Source organism: Lepus europaeus, chromosome 7 (assembly GCF_033115175.1).
Source record: "Lepus europaeus isolate LE1 chromosome 7, mLepTim1.pri, whole genome shotgun sequence".
Lineage (NCBI taxonomy): Eukaryota > Metazoa > Chordata > Mammalia > Lagomorpha > Leporidae > Lepus > Lepus europaeus.
Window position 1 is genome coordinate 126909730 of NC_084833.1, and position 21158 is coordinate 126930887.

The following is a 21158-nucleotide window of genomic DNA, read 5'->3' on the forward strand; positions in this document are numbered from 1 at the left end:
GGAAGGTCAGAACGTGGTCTGAGATCCCACTGGGGAAAGTGCACCAGGCTGACTGGAGCAGAGAAAAAAAAGCGAATAAATAGGGGGAATTTGTCGCCAATCGTCCAGCCCTGCAAAAGATGCTTAAAGATGTGTTCGACAAAGAAACACAGAAACACGGTCATCAATATGAAAGAAGGTAAAGGAAGGAAACCTCACAGCAAAAGATCACAGGAAACCCAAAAATGGTAGGGTAAAGTTACTACTTATTGATAGTCACATTAAACGTTAAAGGCCTGAGCAATCCAGTTAAAAGACACCTAGTGGCTGTTTGGGTTAAAGAACAAAACCCATCCTTTTGCTGCTTACAAGAAACTAATCTTTCTAACAAAGATGCATACAGACTGAAAGTGAAAGGCTGGAAAAATATATACCATGACAACAGAAATGAAAAAAGAGCGGGCATAGCCATCTTAATATCGGACAACATAAACTTTACCACAAAAACTGTTAGGAGAGTCAAAGAGGGGCACTATTTATTGATTAAGGGATCCATTCAACAGGAAGATATAATAATTATCAATGTATATGCACCTAATTACAGGGCACCAGTTTATTTTAAAGACTTGTTAAGGGATTTAAAGGGAGACTTAGACTCCAATACAATAGTACTAGGGGATTTAAATAATCCACATTCAGAGATAGACAGATCAACAAGACAGAAGATCAACAAGGAGACAGTAGATTTAAATGACACTATAGCTCAAATAGACCTAACAAATATCTACAGAACTTTTCATCCTACCCAGAAAGCATTTACATTCTTCTCAGCAGTACATGGAACCTTCTCTAGGATTGGCCACATACTAGGCCATAAAGCAAGTCTCAGCCAATTCAAAAGAATTAGAATCATACCATGCAGCTTCTCAGATCATAAAGGAATGAAGTTGGAAATTAGCAAGTCAGGAATCCCTAGAGCATGTGCAAACATATGGAAACTGATAACATGCTCCTGAATGAACAATGGGTCATGGAAGAAATTAAAAGAGAAATCAAAAATTTTCTGGAAGTAAATGAGGATAAAAGCACAACATACCAAAACCTATGGGATACAGCAAAAGCAGTGTTAAGTGGAAACTTTATATCAATAGGTGCCTGCAAAAGAAATTTGAAAGGCACCAAATAGATGAGCTCTCAGTTCACCTAAAGGATCTAAAAAATCAGCAGCAAATCAGACCCAAAGCTAGTAGCGGAAGAGAAATAATTAAAATCAGAGAAGAAATCAACAGGATTGAATCCAAAAAAATTACAAAAAATCAGCCAAACGAGGAGCTGGTTTTTTGAAAAAATAAACAAAATTGACACCCCATTGGCCCAACTAACTAAAAAAAGAAGAGAAAGACCCAAAAGAATACAATCAGAGATGAAAAAGGAAACATAACAACAGACACCACAGAAATAAAAAGAATCATCAGAAACTACTACAGGGAATTGTTTGCCAACAAACAGGGAAATCTATCAGAAATGGATAGATTCCTGAACATATACAACCTACCTAAACTGAACCATGAAGACAGAGAAAACCTAAACAGAACAATAACTGACACAGAAATTGAAACAGTGATAAAGGCCATCCCAACAAAGAAAAGCCCAGGACCAGATGGATTCACTGCTGAGTTCTACCAGACATTTAGAGAAGAACTAACTCCAATTCTCCTCAAACTATTCAGAGCAAACAAAAAAGAGGGAATCCTCCCAAATTCTTTCAATGAAGCCAGCATCACCTTAATTCCTCAGCCGGAAAAGATGCAGCATTGAAAGAAAATTACAGACCAATATCGCTGATGAACATAGATGCAAAAATAGTTAATAAAATTCTGGCCAATAGAATGCAACATCACATCAGAAAGATCATCCTCCCAGACCAAGTGGGATTTATCCCTGGTATGCAGGGATGGTTCAATGTTCGCAAAACAATCAACATGATACACCACATTAACAGACTGCAGAAGAAAAACCATATGATTCTCTCAATAGATGCAGAGAAAGCATTTGATAAAATTCAACACCCTTTCATGATGAAAACTCTCAGCAAACAGGGAGGGCATAGAAGGCACATTCCTCAATACAATCAAAGCAATATATGAAAAACCCACGGCCAACATCCTATTGAATGGGGAAAAGTTGGAAGCATTTCCGCTGAGATCTGGTACCAGACAGGGATGCCCACTCTTACCACTGCTATTCAATATAGTTCTGGAAGAGGATACCAAAAAATGGAGGAATCTTCCATGCTCATGGATTGGAAGAATCAACATCATTAAAATGTCCATTCTCCCAAAAGCAATTTATACATTCAATGCAATACCCATCAAGATACCAAAGACATTCTTCTCAGATCTGGAAAAAATGATACTGAAATTCATATGGAGACACAGGAGACCTCGAATAGCTGAAACAATCTTGTACAACAAAAACAAAGCCGGAGGCATCACAATACCAGATTTCAGGACATACTACAGGGCAGTAGTTATCAAAACAGCATGGTACTGGTGCAGAAACAGATGGATAGACCAATAGAACTGAATAGAAACACCAGAAATCAATCCAAGCATCTACAGCCAATGCATATTTGATCAAGGATCCAAAACCAATCCCTGGAGTAAGGACAGGCTACTCAATAAATTGTGCTGGGAAAACTGTATTTCCACGTGCAGAATCATGAAGCAAGATCCCTACCTTTCACCTTACACAAAAATTCACTCAACATGGATTAAACACTTAAATCTACAACCCGAAACCATCAAATTATTAGAGAGCATTGAAGAAACCCTGCAAGATATAGGTACAGGCAAAGACTTCTTGGAAAAGACCCCAGGAGCACAGGCAGTCAAAGCCAAAATTAACATTTGGGATTGCATCAAATTGAGAAGTTTCTGTACTTCAAAAGAAACAGTCAGGAAAGTGAAGAGGCAACCGACAGAATGGGAAAAAATATTTGCAAACTATACTACAGATAAAGGGTTGATAACCAGAATCTACAAAGAAATAAAGAAAATTAATTTGGCTAATAAAAAAGCCATCTGCACATTAATGTTTATTACAGCTCAATTCACAATAGCTAAGACCTGGAACCAACCCAAATGCCCACCAACAGTAGACTGGATAAAGAAATTATGGGACATGTACTCCATAGAATACTATACAGCAGTAAGAAACAATGAAACCCGGTCATTTGCAACAAGATGGAGGAATCTGGAAAACATCATGCTGAGTGAATTAAGCCAGTCCCAAAGAGACAAATATCATTTGTTTTCCCTGATCAGTGACAACTAACTGAGCACCAAAGGGGAAACCTGTGGAAGTGAAATGGACACTATGAGAAACAGTAACTTGATCAGCTCTTGTGCTGACTGTTGTTGTACAATGTAATACTTTATCCATTTTAGTATTTTTTTGTTCTATTACTAGTGGTTGAACTCAGTAATTAACACACACTTATTCTTAGGTGTTTAAATTTTAACTGAAAAGTGATCCCGGTTAAATATATGAATGAGAAAAAGAGAGGGAGGAGATGTACAATTGAGGACATGCTCAATCAGACTTGCCCCAAATGTTAGAAATGTGCCAGAGGATTACAATACAATCCCATCAAGGTGGCATGTACCAATGCCATCTCACTAATCCAAGTGATCAATTTCAGTTCACAATTGATGACTCTGATAGGTCTAAGAGTCAAAGGGATCACACAAACAAGAATAATGTCTGCTAATACTAACTGATAGAATCAAAAAGGGAGAGAATGATCCAATATAAAAAGTGGGAGACACAGCAGACTCATAGAATGGCAGATGTCCTAAATAGCACTCTGGCCTCAGAATCAGTCATTAATTCATTTGGATCTGGCTGAAGAGCCTATGAGAGTATTGTAGGCATGGAAAGCCAAGGCACTCTGAAACAAAAAAAAAGAAGGAGACCTAATGAATGATCTCTGTGAGTGAGATCCCAGTGGAAAGAACGGGGCCATCAAGGTAGGAGGTACCTTTCTCTGAAGGGAAGAGAGAACTTCCACTTTGACTATGACCCTGTCGGAATAAGATCAAAGTCGGCAAAACTCTAAAGGCTTCCATAGCCTTGGTAACTCATGACTAGAGCCTAGGGAGATTACTGACACCATAAACAAGAGTGCTAAATTGTTAAATGAACATCAAGAGTCACTGTGTACTTACATCCCATGTGGGATCTGTCCTTAATGGGTTGTCCAATGTGAAGTAATGCTCTGGCTAGTACTGAAACAGTATTATTACACTTTGTGTTTCTGCATGGGTGCAAACTGATGAAATCTTTACTTAGTATGTACTGAATCGATATTCTGTATATAAAGATAACTGAAAATAAAAAAAAAACTTGGGGTTAAAGTGGAAATTAATTAGAAAATTAATCACTTTTTAATAAGAATATCATGTAGAATTTCTGTCCTTAATGTGCTATACACTGTTATTTAATGCTATAACTAGTACTCCAACAGTATTTTTCACTTTGTGTTGCTATTAAGGGGAAACTGTTGAAATCTTTACCTAATATATACTAAACTGATTTTCTGTATATAAAGAGAATTTAAAATGAATCTTGATGTGAATGGAAGGGGAGAATGAGTGGGAAAGGGGAAGGTTCCGGGTGGGAGGGAAGTTATGGGGGGGAAGCCATTGTAATCCATAAGCTGTACTTTGGAAATTTATATTCATTAAATAAAAGATAAAAATAATTAAAAATAAAAAATAGATCGGGGCGGAGCCAAGATGGCAGATAGTGAGGACGTGCGCCGTAGTTGGGGAAAATGAAGTTTCAGAAAAGTGGAATTACTGTAACCTCAGTAAAAGACTCAAGAAAAAAACTGCAGAGGAAACGCTTCCAGATCTAGTGGATGTGACACAGAGGACATACAGGGAGCCCACCGCGTGGAAACCCAACTGCGGGAGACGAGCTGCAGAATCTCGCCAGTGCGGGAATGAACAAAATGTAAGACAAAGACATCAGAAACCCGAGAAATTGGGGGGGGAGGGAAGCAGAAACCTCTCTCTTCACTCATGGAGCAAAACAAAGAGCAGGTGGCATTTTACATATGTAAAGCACCACCAACTAGTACACAAACTCAGTAACTATGGAACTTTGGTGAAACTTGAGAACACATTGAGGGCTGCATAAACTCTTTGTATGGTCCTAGGGGTAGATCAAACGAATACTCACAGAGGCCAGATTTCAACTACCCTCAATTCCAATAACCTGTGCCAAATTCCTTCCCAACAGAGTTAAAAAAGAGAGAGAGAGAGAGAGAGAGATCCAGCAAGGAGCAAGGGAGAGAACAATCTGGGTGAGTCGCTTTTTGCACAGTCTTAAACCTGAAGAAACAAGCAGAGCTCTCTGGCCATACCCATCACAGCCTCTAAGGATCCATCAAAGCAGACAGCCCACTTAGAGGCAGAGTATAACGAAAAAAAAAAAAAAAACCACAGCCAAAAAAATAAATAAATAAATTATCTCCAACATGCCAAACAACAAACATAAAAACCAAGGTAACAAGAGCAAGGAAGACACTATGATGCCCCCAAATGAACAAGACACCCCAATTCAAGATTAGGAAGATGAAGAGATAGAGAAAATGCAAGAAGCAGATCTCAAAAATTGATAAGAACATTAAGAAGTTCTCAAAAACAAATTCTTGAACTACAGAAATCCTTAATGGACAAGATAGAAAATCTCTCTCGTGAAAATGAAATATTAAGGAGGAATCAAAATGAAATGAAACAACTAGTAGAACAAGAAACTGTGATAGTGACAAAAAACCACAATGAAATGAAGAACTCAATAGATCAAATCACAAACACATTAGAGAGCCATAAAAACAGAATGGGTGAAGCAGAAGAGAAAATATCAGACTTAGAAGACAGAGAACAGGAAAGGAAACAGGCAAACCAAAGAAAAGAAGAAGAAATCAGAAATCTAAAAAATACCGTCAGAAATCTACAGGATACTCTTAAAAAACCCAACATTTGGGTTCTAGGAGTTCCTGAAGGCATGGAGAGGTAGAAAGGATTAGAAGGCATTTTCAGTGAGATCCTAGCAGAAACTTTCCCAGGTTTGGAGAAGGACAGAGACATCCTAGTACAGGAAGCTCATAGAACCCCTAATAAGCATGAACAAATGAGATCCTCACCACGACACATTGTAATCAAACTCACCACAGTGAAATGCAAAGAAAAGATCCTAAAATGTGGAAGAGAGAAATGCCAGATTACTCTCAGAGGATCTCCAATTAGACTCACCACTGACATCACATCAGAAACCCTACAAGCTAGGAGAGAATGGCGAGACATAGCCCAGGTACTAAGAGAGAAAAACAGCCAGCCCAGAATATTATATCCTGCAAAGCTCTAATTTGTGAATGAAGGTGAAATAAAGACCTTTCACAGCAAACAGAAATTGAAAGAATTTGTCGACAATCATCCAGCCCTGCAAAAGATGCTTAAAGATGTGTTACATACAGAAACAGAGAAACACAGTAACCAATATGAATGAAGGTAAAGGACGGAAACCTCACAGCAAAAGATCACAGAAGTCTCAAACCATATATTAGAAAAAATCTTTGGTAAATTACAGGGCAAAGTTACTCCTTCTCAATAGTCATGTTGAACGTTAATGGCTTGAACTGTCCAGTTAAAAGACACCGATTGGCTGATTGGGTTAAGGAACAAAACCCATCTTTTTGCTGCTTACAAGAAACTCATCTTTCCAACAATGATGCATACAGACTGAAAGTGAAAGGCTGAAAAAGATATACCATGCCAACAGAAATGAAAAAAGAGCGGGCATAGCCATCTTAATATCAGACAACATAAACTTTACCACAAAAACTGTCAGGAGAGACAAAGAGGGGCACTATTTAATGATTAAGTGATCCATTCAACAGGAAGATATAACGATTATCAATGTATATGCACCTAATTACAGGGCACCAGTTTATTTAAAAGACTTGTTAAGGGACTTGAAGGGAGACTTAGACACCAATACAATATTTCTGGGGGACTTCAATACTCCATATTCAGAGATAGACAGATCAACAGGGCAGAAGATCAACAAGGAGACAGTAGATTTAAATGACACTATAGCTCAAATAGACCTAACAGATATCTACAGAACATTTCATCCTACATCTAAGGACTTTACATTCTTCTCAGCAGTACATGGAACCTTCTCTAGGATTGACCACATACTAGGCCATAAAGCAAGTCTCAGCAAATTCAAAAGAATTAGAATCATACCATGCCGCTTCTCAGACCACAAAGGAATGAAATTGGAAATTAGCAACTCGGGAATCCCTAGAGCACGTGCAAACACATGGAGATTGAACAACATGCTCCTGAATGAACAATGGGTCATAGAAGAAATCAAAAGAGAAATCAAAAATTTTCTGGAAGTCAATGAGGATAAAACCGCAACATACCAAAACCTATGGGATACAACAAAAGCAATGTTAAGAGGAAAGTTTATATCAATAGGTGCCTACATCAAGAAATTGGAAAGGCACCAATTGATGAGCTTTCAAGTCATCTGAAGGATCTAGAAAATCTGCAGCAAACCAAACCCAAACCCAGTAGGAGAAGAGAAATGATTAAAATCAAAGAAGAAATCAACAGGATTAAAAAAAAAAACATTACAAAAAATCAGCCAAACGAGGAGCTGGTTTTTTGAAAAAATAAACAAAATTGACACCCCATTGTCCCAACTAACTAAAAAAAGAAGAGAAAAGACCCAAATCAATAGGATCATAGACAAAAATGGAAACATAACAACAGACACCACAGAAATAAAAAGAATCATCAGAAATTACTACAAGGACTTGTATGCCAGCAAACAGGGAAATCTATCAGAAATGGACAGATTCTTGGACACATACAACCAAAGAGAAAGAAAGTTTTAAAGTGAGAATATAGTTTTCCTCATGGGCATTGTCTACCTTAGAAAAACTACTACAGAACATGCCTGTGACTATAGACTTGTAGTTCAGGCCACCGAAGATTAGAGATGGGACACGTTGCACTCCCTTGTCTTGCATCGTCTGGTCTGCTTTAACACAAACCAGGAGGAAAAGAAAGCTAGGCATCAGAAGCAATGGGTGGCAGGCCTATTAATGGCTAATCTGTGCAGTGATCTGCCCTCAAGTAGACCCGAAAGGCCAGTCCACTGCAGTAGCTTTCAATGTGGTAAGCCTGGGCTTCAGCAGAAGTCAGCTTGTGAAGAGCCCTGGCAACTCTGCCAAGAGTTGGATCACTGGAAATGGACCTGCCCTGGAGTCGAAGGATGCCCAGGTCAGAGCCATTGAGCTTATTGGATCTAAGCTGAAAAGCCCTTCACTCAGCCCAACTTCCAAAGTGACCAATGCAGCTGAGGGGATGGCCAACTAGGGTCAGCAGCATTGCAGGCAGAACTGTAAATTTCTTGTTAGAGATGCCCCCTGCCTTTACCTGGCCAGCTCTCCTCCCAGGCCAGCCAAGTAATGAAAGTCAACAGAGTGCCTTCCCCTAGGAGGTTCACACCTCCCTTAGGATATACCCCATGTGAAGAGATAGATAGGCCTGGGCCTCTGAATTTACAAGGCCTAAAGCCCAGCAGATTATTATCAAGCCCATTCTATCAGGTTCCATTTGCCTCTCAATCAGAAAAATTACTTGTAGCTTAGACAACACCTTTCTTAGCTCCTCTAATAATGACTCTGTCCTTTTTTCTAGGCTCTGTCTAGTGTACTTGGGCCTCATTCCTTTGTAATCATAACCTCTACTCTACCACCAATGGCTCTACTCCCAACCTGTGTGTACTGATGGTCCTCTTCCCCACTTAATGCTGTATAATTGTTCAAACCTGGTAAATGCCACTCTTAGGATCATTGGTTACTATCCTCACTCTGTCTTTTATGACCTTGTCTAAATATGATCAGAGTCGGCAAACTTGGAAGGCTTCCATAGCCTTGGCAACTCATGACGACAGCCTAGGATGGTTACTGGCGCCATAAACTAGAGTGTCAATTTGTTGGGTCAACAACAGGAGCCACTGTGCACTTGCTCCTCATGTGGGATCTCTGTCCTTAATGTGCTGTACATTTTGATTTAATGCTATAACTAGTACTCAAACAGTATGTTTCACTTTGTGTTTCTATGTGGGTGCAAACTGTTGAAATCTTTATACTAAATTGATCTTCTGAATATGAAGAGAATTGAAAATGAATCTTGATGCAAATGGAAGGAGAGAGGGAGCGGGAGAGGGGAGGGTTGCGGGTGGGAGGGAAGTTATGTGAGGGGGAAGCCTTTGTAATCCATAAGCTGTACATTGGAAATTTATATTCATTAAATAAAAGTTAAAAAAAAGACCCAAATCAATAGGATCAGAGATGAAAAGGGAAACATAACAACAGACACCACAGAAATAAAAAGAATCATCAGAAATTACTACAAGGGCTTGTATGCCAGCAAACAGGAAAATCTATCAGAAATGGACAGATTCTTGGACACATACAACCTACCTAAATTGAGCCAGGAAGACATAGAAAACCTAAAGACCAAAAACTGACACAGAAATTGAAACAGTAATAAAGGCCCTCCCAACAAAGAAAAGCCCAGGGCCAGATGGATTCACTGCTGAGTTCTACCAGACATTTAGAGAAGAACTAACTCCAATTCTTCTCAAACTATTCAAAACAATCGAAAAAGAGGGAATGCTCCCAAATTCTTCCTATGAAGCCAGTATCACCTTAATTCCTAAGCCCGAAAAGATGCAGCATTGAAAGAGAATTACAGACCAATATCCGTGATGAACATAGATGCAAAAATACTCAATAAAATTCTGGCCAATACAATACAACAACACGTCAGAAAGATCATCCACCCAGACCAAATGGGATTTATCCCTGGTATGCAGGGATGGTTCAACGTTCGCAAAACAATCAACGTAATACACTACATTAACAGACTGCAGAAGAAAAACCATATGATTCTCTCAATAGATGCAGAGAGAGCATTTGATAAAATACAACACCCTTTCATGATGAAAACTCTAAGCAAACTGGGTATGGAAGGAACATTCCTCAATACATTCAAAGCAATATATGAAAAACCCACGGCCAACATCCTATTGAATTGGGAAAAGTTGGAAGCATTTCCGCTGAGATCTGGTACCAGACAGGGATGCCCACTCTCACCACTGCTCTTCAATATAGTTCTGGAAGTTTTAGCCAGAGCTATTAGGCAAGAAAAAGAAATTAAAGGGATACAAATTTGGAAGGACGAACTCAAACTATCCCTCTTTGCAGATGATATGCTTCTTTATTTAGGGGACCCAAAGAACTCTAGTAAGAGACTACTGGAACTCATCGAAGAGTCTGGCAAAGTAGCAGGATATAAAATCAATGCACAAAAATCAACAGCCTTTGTGTACACAGGCAATGCCACAGCTGAGGAAAACTCCTAAGATCAATCCCATTCACAATAGCTACAAAAACAACCAAATACCTTTGAATAAACTTAACCAAGGTCGTTAAAGATCTCTACGATGAAAAATACAAAACCTTATAGAAAGAAATAGAAGAGGATACCAAAAAATGGAGAAATCTTCCATGCTCATGGATTGGAAGAATCAATATCATCAAAATGTCTATTCTCCCAGAAGCAATTTATACATTCAATGCAATACCAATCAAGATACCAAAGGCATTCTTCTCAGATCTGGAAAAAATGATGCTCAAATTCATATGGAGACACAGAAGACCTCGAATAGCCAAAGCAATCCTGTACAACAAAAACAAAGCCTGAGGCATCACAATATCAGCTTTCACGACATACTACAGGGCAGTTGTTATCAAAACAGCATGGTACTGGTACAGAAACAGATGGATAGACCAATGGAACAGAATAGAAACACCAGAAATCAATCCAAACATCTACAGCCAACTTATAATTGATCAAAGATCCATAACTAATCCCTGGAATAAGGACAGTCTATTCAATATATTGTGCTGAGAAAACTGGATTTCCACATGCGGAAGCTTGAAGCAAGACCCCTACCTTTCACCTACACAAAAATTCACTCAACATGGATTAAAGACTTAAATCTACGACCTGAAACCATCAAATTATTAGAGAGCATTGGAGAAACCCTGCAAGATATAGGTACAGGCAAAGACTTCTTGGAAAAGACCCCAGGAGCACAGGCAGTCAAAACCAAAATGAACATTTGGGATTGCATCAAATTGAGAAGTTTCTGTACTTCAAAAGAAACAGTCAGGAAAGTGAAGAGGCAACCGACAGAATGGGAAAAAATATTTGCAAACTATACTACAGATAAAGGGTTGATAACCAGAATCTACAAAGAAATAAAGAAACAACAACAACAAAACAAACAACCCACTTAAGAGATGGGCCAAAGACCTCAATAGACATTTTCAAAAGAGGAAATCCAAATGGCCAACAGACACATGAAAAAATGTTCAAGATCACTAGCAATCAGAGAAATGCAAATCGAAACCACAATGAGGTTTCACCTCACCCCGGTGAGAATGGCTCACATTCAGAAACCTACCAAAACCAGATGTTGGAGAGGATGTGGGGAAAAGGGAGACTAACCCACTGGTGGTGGGAATGCAAACTGGTTAAGCCACTATGGAAGTCAGTCTGGAGATTTCTTAGAAACCTGAACATAACGCTACCATACAACCCAGCCATCCCACTCCTTGGAATTTACCCAAGGGAAATTAATTTGGCAAATAAAAAAGCCATCTGCACATTAATGTTTATTGCAGCTCAATTCACAATAGCTAAGACCTGGAACCAACCCAAATGCCCATCAACAGTAGACTGGATAAAGAAATTATGGGACATGTACTCCATAGAATACTATACAGCAGTAAAAAACAACGAAACCCATTCATTTGCAACAAGATGGAGCAATCTGGAAAACATCATGCTGAGTGAATTAAGCCAGTCCCAAAGAGACAAATATCATTTGTTTTCCCTGATCGGTGACAACTGAGCACCAAAGGGGAAACCTGTTGAAGTGAAATGGACACAATAAGAAACAATGACCTGATCAGCTCTTGTCCTGACTCTAGATGTACAATGTAATACTTTATCCTTTTTAGTATTTGTTGTTGTTGTTGTTCAAGTACTAGTGGTTGAACTCTGTAATTAACACACAATTATTCTTAGGTGTTTAAATTTTAACTGAAAATTGATCCCTGTTAAATTTAAGAGTGGATAAAGAGAGGGAGGAGATGCACAATTTGGGACATGCTCAATCAGACTTGCCCCAAATGATGGAGTTAGAAATGTGCCAGGGAATTACAATACAATCCCATCAAGGTGGCATGTATAAATACCATCTCACTAGTCCAAGTGATCAATTTCAGTTCACATTCGATGGCTCTGATAGGTCTAAGAATCAAAGGGATCACACAAAAAAGACAAGTGTCTACTAATACTAACTGATAGAATCAAAAAGGGAGAGAAGGATCCAACATGGGAAGCGGGATACACAGCAGACTCATAGAATGGCAGATGTCCTAAACAACACTCTGGCCTCAGAATCAGCCCTTAAGGCATTGGGGTCTGGCTGAAGAGCCCATGAGAGTATTGTGGGCATGGACAGCCAAGATACCATGGAAAAAAAAAAGAAGAAGACCTAAATGAAAGGTCTCTGGGAGTGAGATCCCGGTGGAAAGAACGGGGCCATCAAAGAAGGAGGTACCTTTCTCTGAAGGGAGGAGAGAACTTCCACTTTGACTATGACCCTATCGAAATAAGATCAAAGTCAGCACACTCTAAAGGCTTCCATAGCCCTGGCAACTCATGACTAGAGCCTAGGGAGATTACTGACGCCATGAACAGGAGTGTCAAATTGTTAAGTCAGCATAAGGAGTCACTGTGTACTTACATCCCATGTGAGATCTGTCCTTAATGTGTTTTCTAATGTGCAGTGATGCTATAACTAGTACTGAAACAGTATTTTTACACTTTGTGTTTCTGCGTGGGTACAAACTGATGAGGTCTTTACTAATTATATACTGAATCGATCTTCTGTATATAAAGATAATTGGAAATGAAAAAAAAAAAACAAAAACCCTGGTGTTAAATTGGAAATGGCATAGAAAATTAATTAATTTAAAAAAAATATTATGTAGGATCTCTGTCCTTAATGTGCCGTACACTCTTATTTAATTCTATAACTAGTACTCCAACAGTATTTTTTTCACTTTGTGTTGCTATATGGGGGCAAACTGTTGAAATCGTTACCTAATATATACTAAACTGATCTTCTGTATATAAAGAGAATTGAAAATGAATCATGATGTGATTGGAAGGGGAGAGGGAGCGGGAAAGGGGAGGGTTGTGGGTGGGAGGGAATTTTTGGGAGGGGGGAAGCCATTGTAACCCATAAGCTGTACTTTGAAAATTTATATTCATTAAATAAATGTTTAAGAAAAAAATTTTAAAAATAAAAATAAATAATTCACTCAGCATGATGTTTTCCAGATTGCTCCATCTTGTTGCAAATGACTGGGTTTCGTTGCTTTTTAATGCTGTATAGTATTCTATGGAGTACATGTCCCATAATTTCTTTATCCAGTCTACTGTTGATGGGCATTTGGGTTGGTTCCAGGTCTTAGCTATTGTGAATTGAGCTGCAATAAACATTAATGTGCAGATGGCTTTTTTATTTGCCAAATTAATTTCCTTTGGGTAAATTCCAAGGAGTGGAATGGCTGGGTTGTATGGTAGGGTTATGTTCAGGTTTCTGAGGAATCTCCAGACAGACTTCCATAGTGGCTTAACCAGTTTGCATTCCCACCAACAGTGGGTTAGTGTCCCTTTTTCCCCACATCCTCTCCAGCATCTGTTGTTGGTAGATTTCTGAATGTGAGCCATTCTCACCGGGGTGAGATGGAACCTCATTGTGGTTTTGATTTGCATTTCTCTGATTGCTAGTGATCTTGAACATTTTTTCATGTGTCTGTTGGCCATTTGGGTTTCCTCTTTCGAAAAATGTCTATTGAGGTCCTTAGCCCATCTCTTAAGTGGTTTGTTTGTTTTGTTGTTGTGGATTTTCTTGATTTCTTTGTAGATTCTGGTTATCAATCCTTTATCTGTAGTATAGTTTGCGAATATTTTTTCCCATTCTGTTGGTTGCCTCTTCACTTTCCTGACTGTTTCTTTTGAAGTACAGAAACTTCTCAATTTGATGCAATCCCAAATGTTAATTTTGGTTTTGACTGCTTGTGCTGTTGGAGTATTTTCCAGGAAGTCTTTGCCTGTGCCTGTATCTTGCAGGGTTTCTCCAATGCTCTCTAATAATTTGATGGTTTCGGGTCGTAGATTTAAGTCTTTAATCCATGTTGAGTGAATTTTTGTGTAAGGTGATAGGTATGGGTCTTGCTTCAAGCTTCTGCATGTGGAAATCCAGTTTTCTCAGCACCATTTATTGAATAGACTGTCCTTATTCCAGGGATTAGATTTGGATCTTTGGTCAAATATGAGTTGGCTGTAGATGTTTGGATTGATTTCTGGTGTTTCTATTTTGTTCCATTGGTCTATCTATCTGTTTCTGTACCAGTACCATGCTGTTTTGATAACAACTGCCCTGTAGTATGTCCTAAAATCAGGTATTGTGATGCCTCAGGCTTTGTTTTTGTTGTACAGGATTGCTTTGGCTATTCGAGGTCTTCTGTGTCTCCATATGAATTTCAGCATCATTTTTTCCAGATCTGAGAAGAAGGTCTTCGGGATCTTGATGGGTATTGCATAGAATGTATAAATTGCTTTTGGGAGAATAGACATTTTGATGATATTGATTCTTCCAATCCATGAGCATGGAAGATTTCTCCATTTTTTGGTATCCTCTTCTATTTCTTTCTGTAAGGTTTTGTAGTTTTCATCGTAGAGATCTTTAACGTCTTTGGTTAAGTTTATTCCAAGGTATTTGATTGTTTTTGTAGCTATTGTGAATGGGATTGATTTTAGAAGTTCTTCCTCAGCCGTGGAATTGCCTGTGTATACAAAGGCTGTTGTTTTTGTGCATTGATTTTATATCCTGCTACTTTGCCAAACTCTTCGATGAGTTCCAGCAGTCTCTTAGTAGAGTTCTTTGGGTCCCCTAAATAAAGAATCATATCATCTGCAAAGAGGGATAGTTTGAGTTCGTCCTTCCCGATTTGTATCCCTTTAATTTCTTTTTCTTGCCTAATAGCTCTGGCCAGAACTTCCAGAACTATATTGAATAGCAGTGGTGAGAGAGGGCATCCCTGTCTGGTACCAGATTTCAGTGGAAATGCTTCCAACTTTTCCCCATTCAATAGGATGTTGGCCGTGGGTTTTTCATATATTGCTTTGATTGTATTAAGGAATGTTCCTTCCATACCCAGTTTGCTTAGAGTTTTCACCATGAAAGGGTGTTGTATTTTATCAAATGCTTTCTCTGCGTCTATTGAGAGAATCTTATGGTTTTTCTTCTGCAGTCTGTTAATGTAGTGTATTATGTTGATTGTTTTGCGAATGTTGAATTAAGCCAGTCCCAAAGAGAAAAATATCATTTGTTTTCCCTGATCGGTGACAACTGAGCGCCAAAGGGGAAACCTGTTAAGTGAAATGGACACTATAAGCAACAATGAACTGATCAGCGCCTGTCCTGACTTTAGATGTACAATGTAATACTTTATCCTTTTTAGTATTTGTTGTTGTTGTTGTTGTTCTAGTACTATTGGTTGAACTCAGTAATTAACACACAATTATTCTTAGGTGTTTAAATTTTAACTGAAAAGTGATCCCTGTTAAATCTAAGAGTGGAAAAAGAGAGGGAGGAGATGAACAATTTGGAACATGCTCAATCGGACTGGCCGCTAATGGTGGAGTTAGAAATGTGCCAGGGGATTCCAACACAATTCCATCAAGATGGCATGTACCAATGCCATTTCACTAGTCCAAGTGATCAATTTCAGCTCACAATTGAGAGCTCTGATAGGTCTAAGAGTCAAAGAGATCACACAAACAAGACAAGTATCTGCTAATACTAACTGATAGAATCAAAAAGGGAGAGAAAGATCCAACATGGGAAGTGGGATACACAGCAGACTCATAGGATGGCAGATGTCCTAAACAACACTCTGGCCTCAGAATCAGCCCTCAAGGCATTCAGATCTGGCTGAAGAGCCCATGAGAGTATAGCAGGCATGGAAAGCCAAGATATCATGGAAAAAAAAAGACCTAAATGAATGATCTCTGTGAGTGAGATCCCAGTGGAAAGAACGGGGCCATCAAAGAAGGAGGCACCCTTCTCCGAAGGGAGGAGAGAACCTCCACTTTGACTATGACCCTATCGGAATAAGATCAAAGTCAGCGAACTCTAAAGGCTTCCATAGCCCTGGCAACTCATGACTAGAGCCTAGGGAGATTACTGACGCCATGAACAGGAGTGTCAAATTGTTAAGTCAGCAACAGGAGTCACTGTGTACTTACACCCCATGTGGGATCTGTCCCTAATGTGTCATCTAAAGCCAAGTGAAGCTATGACTGGTACTGAAACAGTATTTTTATACTTTGCGTTTCTGTGTGGGCACAGACTGATGAGGTCTTTGCTAATTATATACTGAAGTGATTTTCTGTATATAAAGAGAATTGGAAATGAAAAAAAAAAAACAACCTGGTGTTAAAATGGAAATGGCATAGAAAATTAATTAATTTGAAAAAAAAATTATGTAGGATCACTGTCTTTAATGTGCTGTACATTGCTATTTAATGCTATAATTAGTAATCCAATGGTAGTTTTTTCACTTTATGTTGCTATATGGGCAAAATGTTGAAATCTTTACCTAATATATACTAAACTGATCTTCTGTATACAAAGAGAATTGAAAATGAATCTTTACATGAATGGAAGGGGAAAGGGAGCGGGAAAGGGGAGGGTTGCGGGTGGGAGGGAAGCTATGGGAGGGGGGAAGCCATTGTAACCCATAAGCTATACTTTGGAAATTTATATTCATTAAATAAAAGTTTAATAAAAAAATAAAAAATAAAAATAAATAAATAAAAATACATAAATAAAAATATAATTTCCACATTAAAAATAAATATATAAAAATAAAATAAATAATCTTTAAAATAAATAGATAATTATGTATTCTAATGCAGTTATAAGGAAAAATACAGAATTCCCGAATACATTTTTTTTGACAGGCAGAGTGGACAGTGAGAGAGAGAGACAGAGCAAGGTCTTCCCTTTGCCGTTGGTTCACCCTTCAATGGCCGCCGCAGTAGCACACTGTGGCCGGCGCACTGCACCGATCTGATGGCAGAAGCCAGGTGCTTATCCTGGTCTCCCATGTGGTGCAGGGTCCAAGGACTTGGGCCATCCTCCACTGCACTCCCTGGCCACAGCAGAGAGCTGGCCTGGAAGAAGGGCAACCGGGACAGGATTGGTGCCCTGACGGGGACTAGAACCCAGTGTGCCGGCGCCGCAACGCCGAGGATTAGCCTAGTGAGCCGCGGCGCCGGCCCCGAATACATTTTATCTAGATTCTGTCACTAACAATATCTTGGAAATTTGTGATATTACATCAGAACTCAGATATAACTACTATTACAGTCAATAGAATGCTTCTACATGAATTCTTCTTATTCTTCCATAGAAACACTCAATTTCATTTTTAATATTTTATTTAAGGTATACAAATTCCATGCACCTCATGTATACAGATTTAGTAACACAGTGGTATTTCCCCTCCCACCCTCCTTCCAACCTCTGCTCCCACCCTCCATCCTCCTTCCACTCTTATTCTCTAAATTTTTACAATGATCTAATTTCAGTTTATATTCATAAAATTAAACATATACTAAGTAATGAATTCAACAGTGTGAAGGAAAAACTCTGTTCCTCAATAGTAGAGACAAAGAATATAAACAACCATAGAAGTCTCAGTTGTCAATTTCACTCCTATACATTGCATTCTTGATACTTTATTGGTTACCACAAATCAGAGGATGCATGTGGGTTTTGTCTTTTGGGGACTGGCTCAGTTCATTGGACAATAAAAAAACCAAAATGAAACAACCAAAAACCCAGAAAATACAAATCCCAAAAACAGACTGTTGCCATAGAAAAGCTCAAGCAGCTTGTGCTGGTTTCTCACAGCTCTCTATTGTTACTCCTTGCCTATCAAAAAAATGCAAATTGAAAAGCAACTAGGCATCAGAAATAAAGGATGAGAGATGTTGAATCAAAAGTTGAACACAATAGTTCAAGGCTAAGTTTCCAAACCATATTGATCCACCCTCTTATTTTTTCCTTTTTGTTAAATCCCTGTTGTAACTCTGATTAATCTTTAATTTTCACATAGGCAAAATTAAGATAAAGTAAGACACCAATAATTGCTCTGTATACTGCCTCTCTCCAAACCTCAAACACCCATCATTGTCATGCCAGGAACTTGTAGGGAACATAGCCCCCATCAACTGTACAGTGACACCTACAGGTGTGTTTCATGACTGCCCATTTTCATATCACAATAGACTGTAAAAATACCAATACTGTTTTTTTGAAAGGCAGAGTTAGACAGTGAGAGAGAGAGACAGAGAAAAAGATCTTCCTTCCATTGGTTCACCCTCCAAATGGCTGCTACCACCAGTGCGCTGCACCGATCCGAAGCCAGGAGCCAGGTGCTTCCCCTGGTCTCTTATGCAGGTGCAGGGCCCAAGCACTTGGGCCATCCTCCACTGCCTTCCCGGGCCAGAACAGAGAGCTCGACTGGAAGAGGAGCAACTGGGACGAGCCAGTGCCCCAACCTGGACTAGAACCCAGAGTGCCGGTGTTGCAGGCAGAGGATTAGCCTAGTGAGCCATGGCGCCAGCCTAAATACCACTACTTAACAGCACCATGAAGCCATTTCACCTAGCTTCCTGCCTTCAATCTTTTCTTTAGAAAAAATAACTATCATGAAAAAGAAGCAGATATTCTTTGGTGGTTATATTGATTGGCTTTCCAAATAACTACCTAATTAATTGGCAAATGCATTGAAGATTCTTAGCTAGTGACAGACTCCTTGGGGGTCAGAGACACTGGAGATGTCACAGGTGCACATTATTTCCTCCCATCTAATTTATTTGTCTCTTCTGTAACAAAACTAAGATATACTCTTCTGCATTAAGTCAACTTGGTATAATCACTACATTGATAAATAGCTTGCTGGTGCCCACTATACAGATCTTTTATGCAATCTGCTCTGTAGACATTAACATGAACAACACGTTCATGGCATAATTTTATCAGGTGTACAAAACTATAAAATCCATTCAAAATAAAATTTGTGAGAGCTGATTGATCATGCTGGGCCTGTGTTAAAGTTTTGGGAGAAAAGATGACTCATGTTTTACTTCCTTTTTCCTTAAGGACTTTTTCCAAGACTTACTGAGATGTTTTTCACCATATCCAGTCTCAAAATAATCATAAAATTGGCCTTTGCATTCAAAAGCAAGGTCATTTCTCACAGGTTCACAGCTGAGGGGGCTACCATCTCTGCTGGTGTCATTATTTGCTTTCTCATCATGTAGTGACCTGATGTTAGTGACAAACGTTTCATTGGCAACTATCTGGCCATCACTCTTGCACACAGGTGCATGGCCTACATCAAAATCCACTTGGTGGGAACAACCAGGTAATGGTAGAAGGGAAGAGGAAGGGGAGGCAGTGTTGGAGGCACTTCTGACATTAAGATTGACAGAGAAGTGTAAATTAGGGTAGTGACCACGACACTCTTGGTAAAAGCAGCGGGCATGGAACTTTCTCACAATGCTCTTCTGCCACCCATGGTCATTTTTGATAAGGGCGGTCCTGAGTCATAACCAATTCTTGGGTGGAAGCATTGAAAGAACTGGCAGGGAAGCACCAGTTATTCTGCATGATGATTTCACCATGGAACCATTGCATCAAATTGTTTATAAGAACAGATCTTCATAGGTACACCTCTCGATCATCAATAAACTAGCTTTTCCAAGGACTTACAAAGAATGTGGGCTTCTTCCTCAAAAACAGATGGTTTTATGGCTACAGATGCTGCCTGGTGAGTGAAAATCTTATTCCACATACTTCCTCTTAAAGTATGTGATATTGGATGTTGTTATCGGATTTGAAATTCCCTGTAATGTGATCCTGCCAGAGGGACACCAGCCCCTTGGTCTCCCTGTGAAGCAGCCAGTGTTGGTTACACAGGGCTCAGGCCTCTGTAGCTGTCAGCCTCCCATAGTGGTTGGTACCTGGCAATTTTTGCACTTCCTTTCAAGACAATGGGCTCGCAGAATATATTAATGGACCAAACCAGAGTCATCTCTGACAGCCTCAGATCATGAGGTCAGCGGGGAGGCAGAGGCCTCTAGTCTGCACCAGGATGCACAGAGGTGCGGGTCCAGATCTGTGGGGGCCACTGGTGCACGGCGGGCGAGGGTCCCAGCAGGTCCCCACCATGTCTCAGGCACTGCGCTGCCATCGCTGTAGATGGTTATGGTGATGAGCCTCTGCTTCTAGGGAGGAGCGCACGAAACCTATCAATCCTGTTTGCCATTCCCCTGTGAATTTCCAAGGAGAGGCTGTGCAGGATGCTCCCGGGGACCAGACAAGGAACAGCACAAGCGCTTGCTCTCCCTCTTCTCTTGCTCCTGCTGCCCTGCCGCCACCCCTCTTCAGCATCACATTTTTCATAGATCTGAGAACAAATGTCATTGGTATTTTATTGGGTTCCCACTGAATTTGTAAGTTGCTTTGGTAGTATGAACATTTTGATGATATTATTTCTTCCAATCCATGAATAGGGAAGCTTTTTCCATTTTTTGTGACATATTTTTTCCTTAATGTTTTCTAATTTTCACCACAGGACTCTTCCACCACCTTGGTTTAATGAATTCAATGGTATTTAATTTTTCTGTAGCCATCTTGAATGAAATTTATCTTTGAGGTTCTTTCTCAGTCATCGCATTTTCTAAGTATACAAAGGCTACTAATTTTTGTGTGTTAATTTTATATCCTGCAACTTTACCAAATTCTTTTCTGAGTTCCTGTAGTCTCTTAGTGGAGTCTTTTAGTTCTCCTATATATAGAAT

General features: G+C 39.4%; 1 pseudogene; it reads right to left on the minus strand.

Annotated features, from left to right (window-relative positions):
* LOC133764007 (SERTA domain-containing protein 4-like) overlaps positions 1 to 20389 on the minus strand; it is a 35351-nt pseudogene extending 14962 nt beyond the window's left edge.
* Between the last annotated feature and the right edge of the window lie 769 nt (positions 20390 to 21158).